The sequence below is a fragment of the Callorhinchus milii genome, unplaced genomic scaffold (genome assembly GCF_018977255.1).
Source record: "Callorhinchus milii isolate IMCB2004 unplaced genomic scaffold, IMCB_Cmil_1.0 Scaffold3, whole genome shotgun sequence".
NCBI classification, from domain to species: Eukaryota; Metazoa; Chordata; class Chondrichthyes; order Chimaeriformes; family Callorhinchidae; genus Callorhinchus; species Callorhinchus milii.
Window position 1 is genome coordinate 51350874 of NW_024704744.1, and position 17035 is coordinate 51367908.

Consider the following 17035-nt stretch of genomic DNA (forward strand, 5'->3'; position numbering starts at 1 on the left):
CTGTGAAGCGCTTTGAGACGTGATAAGGCACCATATCAAATGCAAGTACTATTATTATTTGGTTTAAGGGTTAACAGGAGCTAAATGGGAGGAATTCCTATTTCCAGTGACTGGTCCTGCTGATGAGCCCTGTTGGTTGGTCTATCATTAGCAGTTCCCAAGGGTGCTGTGGACCAATCTCCCTCAGTATTGGATTACTGAGACCACCACAGAAGTCTTGTTAACTATATTATGTTAAGTGTTTTTGCTTGGAGCCAACAACTAGAGTTGCAAAAACTGAACAATTCAATTACTGAGTACGTTGTCTCAGTTTTCTAAACTAGAAAGCAAGCACAAAACTTAAATGTTTTTAAGTTAAATGGTTTGCTTTTTGTGCCTTCTCATCTGGAGACAATAGTTATTAAGATTATTAAGGCAGTTTACTGCTATTAGGACAGACTGGTTAGGTCTTTCCTCACTCAAGACACTTAACAACAACAACAAGATTTTGTTTATAGAGCGCCTTTCACGTCAGGAGGACGTCCCAAGGCGCTGGACAATTGGGTCGGGACCCGAGCAGGGGGAAATGGTCAGGGTGAGGGGAGGGAAGGGAGGGAGCGAGGAAGGGGTAGAGAGTCAAGAGGGGAGCTGAAGGCACGGTTGAAGAGAAAGGTCTGGAGACTGGCCTTGAAGGAGGAAAGGGAGGCAGCAAGGCGAAGGCACTGGGGGATAAATAATAATAATAATCCTTGCATTTGATATAGCGCTTTTCACGTTGGGAGGACGTTCCAAAGCTCTTCACAGAACACACTGTAAAGTGAATTGACCGTATATTTGTGAGCGAACGCGGCAGCCAATTGCGCACAGCAATGTCCCACAAACAGTCGTAGATTGAAAATGACCAATTTATTATTGTTTTTGGTTTTGGAGGGATTATTATTAGGCGTGTGGAGTAAGGAAACGTGCCCAAGGTTTTGCCCTGCCTGGAATTGAACTCAGGTCTCTCACTTGCAAAGCGAGTGCTCTAACCACTGAGCTACAGGACTCCATGCAGGACTCTGGATGGAGTTCCAGAGCCTAGGGGCTGAGAGCTGAAGGCCCGGCCACCGATGGTAGGGCGGTTGGGGTGGGGGATGTGGAGCAGACCGAAGCTAGAGGAACGGAGGGTACGGGCAGGTAACTTAAGAGGGGTGATAGAGGTGTTTAAAATTATAAAAGGGTTAACATAAATAAGTTGTTTCCAATGTTGAGGAGTCCGTAACCAAGGGACACAAATATAAGATAGTGGCTTGGGAATCTAAAAGAGAATTTAGGAGGAACTACTTCACCCAGTAGGTAGTGAAATTGTGCAACTTGTTGCCTGAAATGGTGGTTGAATCAGATAATGCAGATACAACAAAGACAACAAGAACTTGTATTTATATAGCACCTCTCATGTAGGCCAGTCCCTCTCCTCTGCTCAGTCTTTGCCCCCCTCAAAACTGCTGTCATCACCTCCCTCCTCAAAAAAACGTCCCTAGATCCCTCAAACCCTAGCCACTACCACCTTATTTCAAACTTGTCCTTCCTCGCCAAAGTCCTAGAACGCATTGTTGCCAATCAACTCCAGACACACCTCTCCTCCCACTTCCTCTTCGAATCCCTCCATTCCAGTTTCCGCCCTGTCCACAGTACAGAGACAGTAGTCGATCACACCATCCTCCTCCACCACCTTTCCTCCGTCATCCACCTCAGTGGGACCGCACTCGCCTGGTTCGAGTCCTACTTCACAAACCGCCAGCAGTACATCTGCACAAACAGCTTTTCCTCCCGCTTTCACCCGGTCACCTGTGGGGTATCCCAAGGATCCATCCTTGGCTCCCTCCTCTTCCTGATCTATATGCCATCGCCCGTCTCCGCCAATACCTCACTCCAAAAGCTGCTGAAACCCTGACAAAATGCCTTTGTCACCACTCGACTGAACTATTCAAATGCCCTCCTCACTAGTCTCTCCTCCACTACCATTCATAAAATCCAGGTCACACAAAACTCTGCTGCCTGCATTCTTACCCGCACCAAACTCCGCTCCCCGATCACCCCAGTCCTTGCCAGACTGCACTGGCTGCCTGTCCCAGAGAGGATCGACTTCACGATCCTCACCTTTGTCTTCAAATCCCTCCACTCTTCAGCAACCCCTACCTCTCTGACCTCCTCTCTCCTCACAACAGTGCCCGTTGCCTTCGCTCCACCGGGTCTGGCCTCCTCCTTGTCCCCCGAGTCCTCTGCTCCATCGTCGGCGGCCGTGCCTTCAGCTACTGTGCCCCGAGGCTCTGGAACTCCCTTCCTCACTCCCTTCGCCTCATCCCCTCTCTTCCCATTTTCAGGTCTCAGCTGAAGACCTTTCTTTTCGACCGCGCCTTTGGTCACCTTCTTCCCCCTCCTCCTGGCTCAGCCCCAGGATTGTATTGTTACTGTGAAACCCTCTGAGACGCCGTCCGGCATGGAGGGCGCTATATAAATCTAAGTTGTTGTTGGTAGTGTCCCAGAGCACAAGATGCATTTAAGAGGAAGCTAGATCTTCACATGAGGGAGATGGGAATAGAAGGAGGGAGTAAGGAGTGGGTGGAGAATCGTTTGGAATATAAACACTGCACAGACTGGCTAGGCTGAGTGACCTGTTTCCATACTGTACATTCTTTGTAAATCTTTGTAACATGATATTGATTGAAACAATTCTTATGAATAATTTAATAAATGTTTAATTTAAATCCCTGGAATGGTAACATCTTTTGTGTGACATTTCTTAATTAAACCCATAAAATTGTGATCATTGGCTCATTTATCTATTAAGTGAATTGCTGTAATGGGAAAACTCTCAGCAAACCAGTTTGCATCAGTGAAAGGTCTTAGGATTCCCTACTCCCCTTATTTCATGATTACTCATTTTATTCTGACTTTTTTGACTATTAATCACTATGATCTAGGCTGCCTTCAGATCTCCCTCCACAAACACTGAAGCGTCCCAATTAAATTATTGAAATGACTCTAGGATGACCCCTTACCCTATAGTACAGTATATTAGAAGGACTTTGCTCTGATAACTTACATGGGGTTTGTTACTTAAGTAGATAACATTCTTGGAGTGAAAATACACAGCAGTCACTCTCCCAATGATTACAATAACAGTCACACACTGCAACTGATAGTGGAGTAGTATTGTTACCTCTCATCCTCCAATCACAGCATCAAGCTATTTTTAAATGAGTCATTTGTCCTGGCCTCAACCACCCTCCTGGCAACCTGTTTGAGTCATTAATTCTTGTTATCTGTCCTGAAACTTCCCTTTGCAATTCTAAGCCTATGTTGCCGTGTTCTATCATCTTGGTGGATCATAAAGTATTGTTCAGGGTTTACTTTTTCAATCCCATTTAAAATGTTTTACACTTCTATAAGCTCTGTCTTGTAGACAGAGTGACTGGACAAAACTAGCAAATTTCTTACAAAGTTCTCATTAATTAGAATTTTCTTTACATACTGTAGTAGTGGATAATGTTCTAAAGACTATATAATACCACTAATATCTTATTTATAATGCCTCTTGCATAAGAACGCATGAGAAAAAAGCCAATTGGGCTCATCACCTTAGCTCTGTGATTCCCAGTTATATTCACACAAGGTTTATATACCTCATTTATCATTGATCCTATCAAGGTCTAGATCCTCCCATTCCTTTTTCTCTCTACTTCAATTTTGCTTTTTCTATTCTTCCTTCTCCCTTGTAGAAATTTATCAAGTTAGCAACTAATAGCCATTAATTTTACACAAACGAGTATATCTCATTACACACACAAAAACACGCAACAACATATCTACTTGAACAAACAAAAGGTGTGCAGGGATGGGATTGGTCTGGAATTCATCTTCTTGTTGATCTAAAGACTCTATGTCCCACTGATCTAGGAACCAACTGCTGACTCCTGAGCATGATATTGTAAAGAGGGAGAACATTCGCAGCAGAATTTATGCTTAGCTAAGTGAGAGAATATTTTACCCACTCTGATTGATAATAACCCCCACACTTGCTCAATCCATGTGAAATATGGAAAGAAAGAGGTTCCAACCATGGAGATATAGATCTCCAGAACTCTGACTATGTTTTGACATCACACCAGAGGCTTGACACTGGCCAAGTTGCTCAAGTTATTTCTGTCTTATCTAAAATTAGATATTGTTACTGGATGTTGATTGTGTTCGGGACCATCAAATCACACAATATTATTTAGGTCAACAGTTGATAAACCTGTGTTAAAATATTTTTTTTAAAACACATGTTGCTAATGAACTTTGTATTGTTCTTTAAATGTGCCATTTTCAGTATGTTGCTAGCAAAAACTATTGCAGGAGTTCTTTTTTGAATTCCCATTGAATTGTGTATTCTTTTTGCACAATGTAATAATGAAAAAGGCTTCAATCAAAACCTAATCCAATTGCAAGTTCTGGACAAAACGCACACAGTAATGTGAGCCTCTCCCAGTCTATGGTTTGGTTTCAGTTTTGCCTTGTTCAATGATAACTCAATTATCATTTGAGAACAAAAGAACTTTTGCAAAACAATTCCGCTTACTGTACGTAAGACCTTTCTGAACCTTCACAATTGCCAGCTGGGTGAATGCATTTCATTTCATTGTATATTTGTTCAATTTAAGCAATTTAATTGATAGGCTATTGTTTAGCTCCATTACATACTTACCACACTTTAGAAATGAGCATTGCTCTCGCTCAATGTGGACTTATTGATATTCTGGTAAAGTGCTGTATAACAAAGTGCCTGAGGTTTGGTGCCTTATTTTTATCTCCAAAGAGTATATATATGAAGGCACTACCCTGTCAATGTATTATGCAGGACCAAAACATTTCTTCTGAACCATAAAATTATGGTTTTCTAGAATTAAAATTTTCCTAGATCAAAGTGTACAATCCTCACATCTTAATTCTCCTTGACTCGTTATTCTAAATAAGAAATAAGGCATAGAGTACTTGCTTAGTACAGACTACTTCATCACATATGTAATTTGACAAGCAAGCACATAACACCTGTTTTTTTCATTTAGTCTTGTTCCTCTTCTGAGCACCTGATTATCCTCCTTGAGGGAAAGGTAAGCGGGCACCTGTTTGGAGCTGAGCTGGCTTAAAGTCACATTCTTGGTAATGTAACTTGGAATTGAGTCAACTCTCTGTGACGATCTCGGTAGTCCAGTTCCTGAGCCAGGTGGGTCCGCAGTACTCCGGGGCACTGCTGATGACAACACAGCCAGCCTAATTTGTCAGGAGTTGGATGGGCAGACTGGGGGCAGGGATCCTTCCCACTCAGCTCCTGTTAACCCTGCAAGCCAAAGCCCTAATGGATAAGGCAAGCCTAGGTGGCCAAGCAGCAGGAACCTTGTCAGACAATAGAGCACTCGAACCAGGTTTGAGCTATCAAGTAGTAGTAGGTAACATTCTCACCATAAGCAATGACCACTTCCATCAAGAGAGAGTCCAGCCACCTCCCCCTGACCTTCGAATGCACAATCATTGCTAAGTCCCCCACCACCAACATCCAGGGGGTCACTACTGACAAGACGCTTAACCACATTAACACCACTGCTATAGGCTAGCTACTTGTGAAGAGTAGCTCACTTCTCAACAACTCACAGTGTTTCCACCATCTACAAGGTTTGTCAGGAGTGAGAAGGAATACTCACCACTCAGCTGGATGGGTGCCGCTAAAAGAACACGAGAGAAACCTAACATCACCCAGGAGAAAGCAATTCACTTGATTGCCACTCTGGCTGCTCAGGTCAAGACTCACTCCCTTGCCAATAACAACAGTACCTTGGGAACATCACTCCCTCAAAATTCCCCTCAACATCATGACTTGGATATCTATCCCCATTTTTTGATTGTTAATGGCTAATATTCTGGAACTAGTTACACACCACTAGAAGCCTCAGCTATAATCAGAGGGCCAAGCCTTTCGCCTTTTTATTCAAGAGACACTGCTGGTGGCTTTAAAGCACATCTTTGGCTGAGAACCGCTGGAGCCAAAAGGTGGTACTTGCTTGCCGCCACCAGCAGGAGTCGTATTTGTTTTACATTTTACTTAAACAGACATATACACCCAGATAGGCACAGAGACTGAGGCTCAGAGAGTCACACACAAACACCTACTGACTGCCAGCGCAAGGTGAACATCTAGGTAGAGAGTTAGTTTAATAACTGGGTAAGGCTGAAGGAAATGGGAAGTGAATCACAAGAGACAACCAGAATGCGGGTGGATCCATGAAGAATTTCATACGTATAATAAATTCCTCTTAACGCCTTTGAAGCAGAGAGCTGGCTAGATGCTATATTATATTTAATACTTAGGGGTGTACCAGAGCAGCACGTTTTCAATGAGTCAAAACTTGGGTTCAAATACTCATTTTATATTTCCATTTAATTTATATTTAAGGGTAAGACCTAATGTAGCATGTATGTGCAAGATGTAATACCCAGTTAAATGGCAAAATTATGTTTGCTAGTACCAGCAGCTCCCCATTAGCTCCCCAGAAAGCTAATTTAATGGATACCACAAAGGAAATTTACTTCAAGGGATATTTATAATAATAATCCTTGCGATTGATACAGCGCCTGATTATGTCATCAAAATGTCTCAAAGTGTTTCACAGGATTCACACTAAAGCTTGTTTCTGATCAGCCTGGTGTCTGACACATGCAGAACCAATGGTCACCAAGTGTAAGAGTGTCTAAATCAAACTGAGAGTTCCATGCATGCCACTTATACATGACAATTCATTGAAAAGTACAGTGACTGTGGTATTTGTAAGGTAGAAATGGATTACAAGCAATCAGAAAATGGTAGTAGGGCTGAATAAATTATTTACATCAGTTTACACAACTGAAGAGTTTAGATAAATTGTGGGTTTCCAACCATTTTGCCCCCCAAATTTGTAATTTCTGGCAACGGTAAAGATAAATTAGAAAGATGCGTGGAAAGCTTGTGCATTAAGGAGTATAGAGAAAATAGGACTAACAATATAAAGATCTGTCATGATCTATTGAAATGGTGGATCAGGTTTAACAAGTCTATTTCTAGTTGTTCTTGGAGCTGCATCGATATAGAAGGGAGTAATTTCTGGAGGGGTGCTTCAGGAATCTGTGTTGATGACAATGTTATTTACATTGGACGGACATAAATGATCCGGAAGTGGGAACAAAACAAAGGTGATATTACCAAACTGGAGGAAGCTGCAAATACCAGGGAATAGGAGATGTAAATGAGAGGCATCTGGATAGATTAGGGAGTTGGGATGACAAGTGACAAATATTGTTTGATGTGGATAAATGCAGATTAATGACCACAAGGAGGGAAAATAAACAGTACAAATATAAGAAATGATTTGATATAACTCAGGAGAGGGATTTTGGGGTACTGGTGGATAAATGACTGAACCCATTGTCAATAAGAGAACAAGATCGGGGTGTAAATCTAAAGGGATAGAGTATAAATCACCTTATACAGGCATCTGAATTACGAGAACAACAACAACAAAATTACATTTGCATAATGCTCAGTGGTGAGAGCACTCGCATTGCAAGCAAGACACCTGGGTTCAATTCCAGGCAGGGAGAAACCTTGGGCAAATTTCCGTACTCCACACGCCTGATAATAATCCCTCCAAAACAAAACAATAATAAATTGGTCATTTTCAATCCATGACTGTTTGTGGGACACTGCTGTGCGCAATTGGCTGCTGCATTTCGCCCACAAATATACAGTCAATTCACTTTACGGCATATTCTGTGAAGCGCTTTGAGACGTCTAGAAGACGTGGAAAGCTTTATATCAAATGCAAGAATTATTATTATTATTATTCATGTCAGGAGGATGTCCCAAGATGCTGAAGAGGCGAAGGAAGAGGCGAAGGAAGCAAGGAATGTTCACACAAAAGAAAGACTAGGGGGAGATCTTATTACAGCATTCAAGATCCTTACAGGGTGTAAAGAAACAGAACTCTAATGCAGTAATATGTTTAACATGCTCAGAATATTAGACCAATGGTAACAAATGAATGCAGGCATGTGCAAAACCCACTGAGAACCAGAACAGTTTAGTACTAAAACTGTACATAATTTTGGAAAAGGGATTGGGGAAAACCCGCTTCCAAATTGAGACTGAGTTTAAGAATGTTCCAATATTTTGTACAATCTTAAATGTTAAGATCATAATTACATCTGTGTGGTGTGTGGGTTTCGCCTCTTATTGTCTTCTCATTGGCAATACAGCCTCTAATGTCTACATTTGTCACTTTTTTCACATATCAGCTCAACGAGATTCAATGTAACTGACATGGGATGCAGGGTCAGACTAATATTCTGGAGACTTATTGATTTATCTAGGTTGGGGGTTTGGGGGAAGGGGGCACAGGGAAACACACGCAAAACAATCCTTAAAAGATTAAATTGAAGGAGTAGAGCCGATATGCATAATCTGCAAAGCGAAATATTTAAAGTGGTGAATGACCTTTTCTGGGTTCCTTGGTTTCTCATGCTCACCAGTGTCTACACACAATGTGCACCTCGTTGCAAAATGAGACATTACTAGGACTATTTCATAGTTTCAGTGACTAACTAAAACTGGGTTACAAATGTGAATCGAACTAAGAATACAGAAAAGCTAAGAACCTTTGGAGGATTTCAGTTAAATCTATAAATAAAGCACTGAACTGCAGCAAAAATAAGTTACCATTATCAGTGCATACGTTATGGCCAGTTGTTACTTGTTTAATATCACTCTTTAACTACAGTTGAAATGAAGTATCGGCCGAAGTGAAAACCGCCTGGATTTATTGATGCCTTGTATAACTAGAGAATGTATACAGTAATAACAACATTGTGTTATGGTATACCAGTTGCTCTGGTATAATTTTCTGGTGAATTTTTTTTTACCAATTATTGCTTTTGCAAGTTATTAAAAAGTGTTGTTACGGTTCTAAATCCAAATCTCAGAACGCCACCATCTTACCACGAAGTAACATTACTTTGCAAACTAAACTTCTTTATATTGCAAACTGAAACAACGCTGGAATGAAGCACCCACTTCATTATTTTTTTCACAAACAAGGTTTAGAAAAAAAACATATACAGAAATTAAAGGTCACTGTGTAATTTAATGACATATAAAGTTTTGAGGAAATTATTTTAATGTGGAAAATATTTTTTAAAAATTTTACAGTTTGTAAACTGTCTCCAAATATTGACAGCGGCTGAAACTTCTCCCTTGTTATTTCACCAACACCATTGAAAGCACAAGCGCACTGCTTTCCCCTCAGTTCACATTGATCAGTGATAATTTCCACGTCTAATCGTTTGAAAATAATCCAGTTTCACTGAACTTTTTTTTAATAGAACAAATTATTCGAGTCCTTGTTAATAACTCCTGCCCTTAAACACCTGATCTGATGTTTCAAAACATATTTTATCATATTTAAGAGAAAGTATCTAAACTGTGTTTCCGCGTCATTGCTGTTGCAAACATTTATATCGACGACTTATATGTCTGAATCCGTGTCTCGTATAAAGAGCGGACTCTGCGAATGATTAATGGTAAAACCAGCAAAGGGAACAGATTCAATAAATGCGCGAATATCCACAACCCCAATCCACCTGGATGGATGGATGGATGGATGGGTGGATGGATGGATGGATGGATGGATGGATGGATGGATGGTTGGGTGGGTGGGTGGATGGATGGATGGATGAAACTGGTGGAAGAGCAGTCAGGGGATGTGCGCCTCAGTTGAACAAGCTGCCTGTATCTGCGTTTCAAATTGAAAGTTATACGGTAGTTTTCTCTAACACAGCGATGCAGCTGAAGCTATTTTTTCTCCTATCGAAATTGAATACCTCAATAGTGGACGATTCCAACAAAGAAATGACCAGATTGCGGGAGCCGCCTCTTGTAACTTTGTGACAAAGGAGCCTGCTGTTTTGTTTTATTTGTGTTTATATTGCATCCACTGGCAGTGAAGTATGTTACCGACTATGTCTCTACCTGCGCTTCTGTGTTTTGTCATTCTGCACAGAAATAATGGATCAATAAATGTAATGCATTCAATGTACTAATTTTATTTCATTGTTAAAAAAAAACTCAGCAAAGGCGGAATGCAACAATCGTGTAATTTATGCATAAAACAGTAGGGGGGTATTGATATTTAAAGTACCATCTTTTTTGAATTTTTAACTAAGAACTTGTTGAAGATGGCGTGTTGTAAAATTCGAGAGCAGCAACATCGCTTGAAGGGCCTTGCTTCGGAAATAGCACTAAAAGCCAATCGAGTTTATTGCTGGTCTTAATTTTTGTATTGATTTAGAGCAATCAGGATTTTTTTTAAAAAAAGGGAAACCGAGATAAGAGAATTTCAGCATATCATTAAAGATAACATGCAGTTAATTTTACATGAACGTAATCGTGTCTGCAATGAAGTGTTAATTTGCATTAGATACCGAGCCCAGTACAAGGGGACAAAAATCACTAATTAGGATTTCAGAGCTTCTTGTGAGCTTCAAGCACTGTTTCAAGTACATGGGTGATGCAGAAACGCTTTTATGCAAATTTGTGGCAGGACATTACAATTTGATTTTTTTTGTAAGAGAATTGATTATGTTAATAATTTTACACACATAGATATTACATTTAACCCGGATATTAGTGGGATTTTCCTCCTTTTAATTAAATGGGTGAGCGCAGAGCATAGATAGAAACAGCATCTCTCTTTCAATTCAAATGTTAAGGAGGGAAAGCAAATGTGAAGCAGAAAAGAGACTGGGGGAAATGGCCTTTGAATGATGACCGTACTATTGGGTTCTCTCTGTTTTATTAAACTGAACGTTGGTACATGTTAAAAACGCAGTGTAATACAGAGCTTATTTGAAGGTAGGTTATTTACTTATCTGCACTTAACGAGATCCTTTCGGATCCCTACTCGTTCCCCTCAAGCCTCCCCGCCCCCATACACACTTTTTATGTGCAGAGCATTAACAAGCAACAAAATAAATGATAAACACCTTCGAAATATTCGATTCTATTTTCCAAATAAAAGACAAACGCATTTAAGTATTTTAACAGGCTGCTTGGGATGTGAATAAAAATTGTGCGACTGTTTGTGAGGTCTGTTTCTGAGCCTCGTCTGTCACTCATTTTAATGTTGGCCGACGTTAAATGCAACCTGCAGTTAGCAGCTAAAACTGAAGGCTACGCTGCAAATGGGAGATAGATAAAAGTGTTCAGAAAGAAATAGAAATGAGAGATACAGAAAAGTTTTCAGAAAGATATAATTCGTAGAGAATGGAGCCAAAAAATTAAAGGCAGAGAGAATAGTTCAAAAAGAAATGGGCAGACTCTTTTTTGTTGTCTCAGTTTAATTGTCAGAAATAAGGATTAAGAAGGGACATCTATGGAGGGTTTCTAAGATTTGTTTTTAAAGAAGGGAAGTTCGAAGACTACACTTGTTTAAACGGCCAATATCTGCAATCGGAGCTAACATAAACTACAAGTACCTTAGCATATTAATGTTATATGTTTATGGAGAAAAAGGCTGTGTAACCATTACCCTAATCCCCAGACCCAGTTCGTTCATTCGGTACAATGGCTCTGTACACCGGTGATTATGAAATAAAGGCTCTCTATATGTAATGGAAATACGAGATGGGAGAGGGGGTTTGTGCCAAATGTGGGAGCCTTTGGTCTAAAATATTAGTCTATACGTCGTGTGAGTCTCCCAACCCACCACGACCTCATATTCTTCTCTAGGTGTCTGACTCGAATGACAAAATAGCTTATTTTTCAGTACATAGCTGGGAAATGTAGTGACTGATAATAGAGATTTCTCTTTCATTTTTTACGCTTGACTTAGTTATTGTTGCTTTTCTTTTCCCGTGATTCCTTCAGAGGATTAGCTCTGACTTCACCACTATTCGCGGTCAAAGTGCCCCAACTCTATATGACAATTGATGTGGATCAAGGGATTGCCATTCTCCGGCTAAGAACTGATTTGTGCCAGCCAACTCATCAAGTAGGCTGTTTGAGGCACATAATAAAGGCATTTGGTGAAACGCATTCAGTGAAAAGGTCCCCGCAAATTGCCTCTAACGTTTTAAAAAGTAACGCTCAGTTATCAATGGCTTTTTGACGGATTACAATTCTGGGAGTTAGGAGCCAGAGCAGAAGCAGCAGAATTTTCATACACAGAGACTAGTCATCAACTTAATCTGCTTGAAAATAGATAGCTGGAGTTTCGGAGATAGACGGACACATAGACAATAGACAGACGATAGTTATACACAGTGACAGACGAGTGACACAGACACATACACAGCGAATGACCGACTGAACAGTGACAGGTACACACAGCGAATGACAGACAGATAAACAGACAGAAAATAACATACAGACATACAGAAGACAGAGAGATGGTGACTGACAGACACAGCGATAGTGACAGACAGACAATAACAGACAGACAGACAGACAGACAGACAGACAGACAGACAGACAGACAGACAGACAGACAGACAGACACACACACACACACACACACACACACACACAGAGGTAGTGACAGACAGACAAACAATAACACACAGACAGAAGACAGAGAGAAAGTGACAGACAGACAGACAGAGATAGTGACTGACAGACAGACAATAACACACAGACAGGTAGACAGACGGGAAGAAAGACGATATGTTCTATTTAAATGGAGAGAAAGAAGTAAGTTGTCTTTTAATGAAAAAAAAGTCGGGCATCATTTTATGACTACTTATCTGTGGGCACACGTAGGGCCTTCAGTGAAAAGTTGTTGAAGGATGAAGTTTTTATTACCTAATCAAAGTTAATCTTCCCTAAGTGCGGGCTGTCTGCTCAGTAACTGGGTGGTTCCCTGGGTTCAGACAGGGGATAATTAACAAACACGCAGTCGGGAGGAGCGCACAAAGGCGGCTTTGACTTATTCGCTGCTGGTCGCCTCAAAGATGGGAGCACATCCCCTGCTCGCCCAGCTTGTGTCGATCACTCCCTCTCATCCTGAAAAAAAAACAGGAGCGGGAGACGTCTTGTTTTATAACAAGACACGGAGCTGACTTCTTTCAGCTCTACTGAACTGGGAATAAAACCTTCCTGACAATCTCCAAACTGTGCACTGGCTAATTACGTGAGTCCTGCGGAAGAGCGGAGCGCGGCCACACTCTGGGCCACAGCAGTCCCGGCTTTGGGAGGCTTTTTGCGGATCAAACTAATCAAATTTGTCAGCACAGTGCTCGACGTTATTACTGCATCTCATTGCCCTCCTTCCCCAACCCCTCCCCACACCCAAACCAGTCATTTAGGGCTCATTTTGCAGACTCCTGGACGGCGGAGGGAAGCCTTTTCCAATTAGCACTTGCCCAAGTAGCTCCCGGAGAGAGCCAGAGCACCTCCAAGGTGGCGCATCGCTTTGCACTTTGGTTGAAATTACCCTTTAAATAACTGTTTACCTCCTTGTTAGTGGCCAAGTCTGAACCTTTGAAGAACAACGAGCCGCATTTTTTTGCGTCAGGGCTCATTCACTCGGGTTCTTTGGTCGAACTTTCTTCTTTTGAATTCCCAGTGTGTTACACCAATTAAAGGACGACGTGCTGTAAATGTAATGGGCTGAGGAGTGATTGTTTTTGACAAGCAACAAAACACATAGATCCACCCATCAGATTAGGCGATTCAAGGGAGGTTCATGCTGGTCAGTTGCTTGAATGGTTCATGAACTGTAATTCTGGAACTCGTGTGAAAGGTCCCTTTGAAAAGGGAAACGCGCTGCATCTGCGGGGAAGGACTCGAGCAATGCCTCTGCCTTGTCATTGGGCAAACACTGTCCATAGCATCCACCTCATTTTATGGTACTAACACACAGCTGAGAATAGACGGTGTACAATGCATTCGCAGGAGATATATAAATACAGTATATATTATTTATTACATGTAAAAACATTTTGAAAACCTTTCGCCTCTGCCTGAGCTTGTGTTGGGATGCAACTCCCGGGGAATGAGACTGTAAACAGCAAACTCCTTTAACGCGCGTTTGGCGTTTCATACCCCCTTACCCCCCCCCCCCCCCACTCCCCCTCCGAGTGATCTATGCTGGTGCCGGCTGAGCAGATCTGACCCCAATCGAGCGACAGAGGAACATGGCGGCTCTAAACGCTGCAGAACTTCCCAGTGGAGCTGTCATGTGTGGAGTTTGAGGTATTTAAGGTGCACGGGAAGAATAAAATTGGAGGTTTGACAGCATCTCTGCTTCTCGTAGCCTCTATCAGAATATACACAAAGGAACAAGATGCAGATTGGGTTTTAATGAATTTACAACTGTGACTTAGAGAAAGCTAATTACACCCAAATCATACGTGAGTCACACAAATATGAGGAGCAATTCAAAAGTAGAACAACCATGCCCCCCCCCCCCCCCCCCCTCCACCCCCGTTTCACGGATTGCAAATTATTTTAGCATGTTGAAGAGACACTCAAACACTATCCTCTATGAATACAAAGCCTTTCAGAGTACAGGCACGTTTCTAGCACCCAGACAGGTATACAGTTACTGATTCATCCAGAAAGAAAATAGCATTTTTTACGGGTGATTTGTGTTATTTGTGATCGCGTTGCTCTTCACAGAACTATGTTCAAAATATAAAGTATCACAATGTATTTGAAGAAAGATGGAAAAGTGGGAAGCAGGGAATCAGCTTACAAATGCCTACATTGGAATACAGGTACATACAGGATACAGGATAACAATTGATGGCATTTCATTTAAAGTCGAATTTCGAGAAATGACACGAATATTAGTGTATGGCGATGGAACTACAATCTGTTTATATAATGAACATATCACACTGATGACTTTGATGTTCATTTGGGGAGCCCCGGTAGGCTTTTACGTGAGTATTATAGAGTATTAAATGTAAGAGTCAAATAGCTTTCAATACAGCTAGACTGCTATTTGTTCCCTAATTATACATCAGATCATCTGAATATTTTGCTGCTGTCATTTGAACGCCCTTGAATCAAGTATATAATTTACAATACTTAAACAATATAGAATATTTAATTAGGGAATTGTGCATTGGTGACTGAAATCCCTGATACTTTGGGTATAGTACGAACCGGTGATGCACAAAGTTTGGTGTGATCATTTAGGTCAAATGCTGTACTTGGGGGTAATTTAGTTGCAATGACAATCCTTTGATATATATTATATACCGTAGATGGAGATTCAATAGCGTTAAAAATACGTGCCACAGGTAAGCTCTGTTTTGGTGCGTCTCTGTTTCGTAAATACAGTCAACTGGATGAGACAGAATAACAAATCACAGCAATAAAAATATATTTATATAGCGTCTTTCACGTCGGGAGGACATCCCAAGAGCGTCCCAATAATGGTGACAATATGATGTGCATTTAAATAAACAAACAAATAAATACATAAAGAAATGGTTGCGTGCGTGCCCGGAATGCAGTGGGTGGCAGTCTTCATTTTAAATCTGAATTAATTCTGTTAGGTAGAGTTTATGCACTCGGCTGCCAAAGTGTTCAACTTCATATTACACAAGTGGAGGCACAGGTCATTTCCCCAGTGAGAGCGGGACGTGGAGCAGTCTGTCAGCCTTACACAGAGCAGGGCAGGGGAATTCGGTTATAATACCCTAAATGGTTAACCGGGGGGAAACAGGATGCGTGTTTTATGTTGTTATTTTACACCGATTCTCGGGGTATTGTCCTTTACCACCAGTTAGTTAGTTAGTTAGTTGCAATGTCAGTTGCAGTGACCATAAAATAAATGGTGCTGTTTGTCAGATAATGAGTTGTAATTGGCGTGGGGACGCTTTTATAGTGTGACAATGCGTGGAGGGTTTATAAGACAATTAATTGATATAAATATAAAAGTCCAACACACAGCCGGTTGATTTTATGAAAAAAAAGAATTGGCGAGTTTAATGTGGCACAAACACATGCGTGAACTATATATCTTCCGTTCGGTTTACAGGGGGGAGGCACGGCGTGTTTCTCTGGGTTTTCGCATTGAGACAAACACAGTGGAAGTCTATTGAGAAAGAGAGAGCGAAAGAGAGGGAGTCAAACAAACTGCGGCTGAGAAACATGTTAACTGTGAATGGTCTGCCGGTTTATGGGGGTCGCTCTCCCCCCACAGGTTCAGCAGATTACATCATGGCCAAAGCATGTCTGCAATACCCTGAGAATCACAGCCGCGACAATTGTCGGCTATTTAATTCGACTGTATTCCTTGAAACTCATACTCGCCGATTTTGAGGGGGGGGGGGAGAGGGGGGAATCCCCCCTCAATTTAAACTAAACGACATCATTGTTTGGGCGGATTGATCAAACTGTCGACCGCCAACCGCAGGTTTTATACATCTACAATAAAGCCACCTTAACGATTTTCCTAATTAATAGATAACATCTTTCACCAGATGAGAGGCGATGTATTCTGCTGAAGCTTATTCTTTGTTAACCTCCTAATTAACTTTCGTAGGTCACCCAGGTCTCCCAACCTAAAAGTGAAGGCTGGCTTTGTGCGAGGAGTTGTAAACTTACTTTTTTTTTTGGCCTGAGCGAGAGATTAAGCACAGAAGGGGGAAAAAAAAGGCTCAATTTAGGCCCGATTGTGGCTGCACACAGCGAACACATTTCTACCGAGCCTCATAAACCCATTGCATACTCTCTATTCATCGGAAATAATTGTGGTTTCAAAGAAATACGCGTATCCGTTTTCTGCTCTCCTTTTTAAGTTGTTTAAACTCATCTTTTATTTTAACTGCAGTCAAGTTTAAAGTGCCTTTTTCCCTCCCTCCCCCCCAAGTAAAGTCATCAGACATGATAATCTTTAAATTTGCAGCCATATGTATTTGCGGGCTGCTTAAGTGTGATCAAATCGTAGAAGCAATTGAATGATTGAAGACTTGGGGGGGGGGGGGGGGGTGGAAGGGT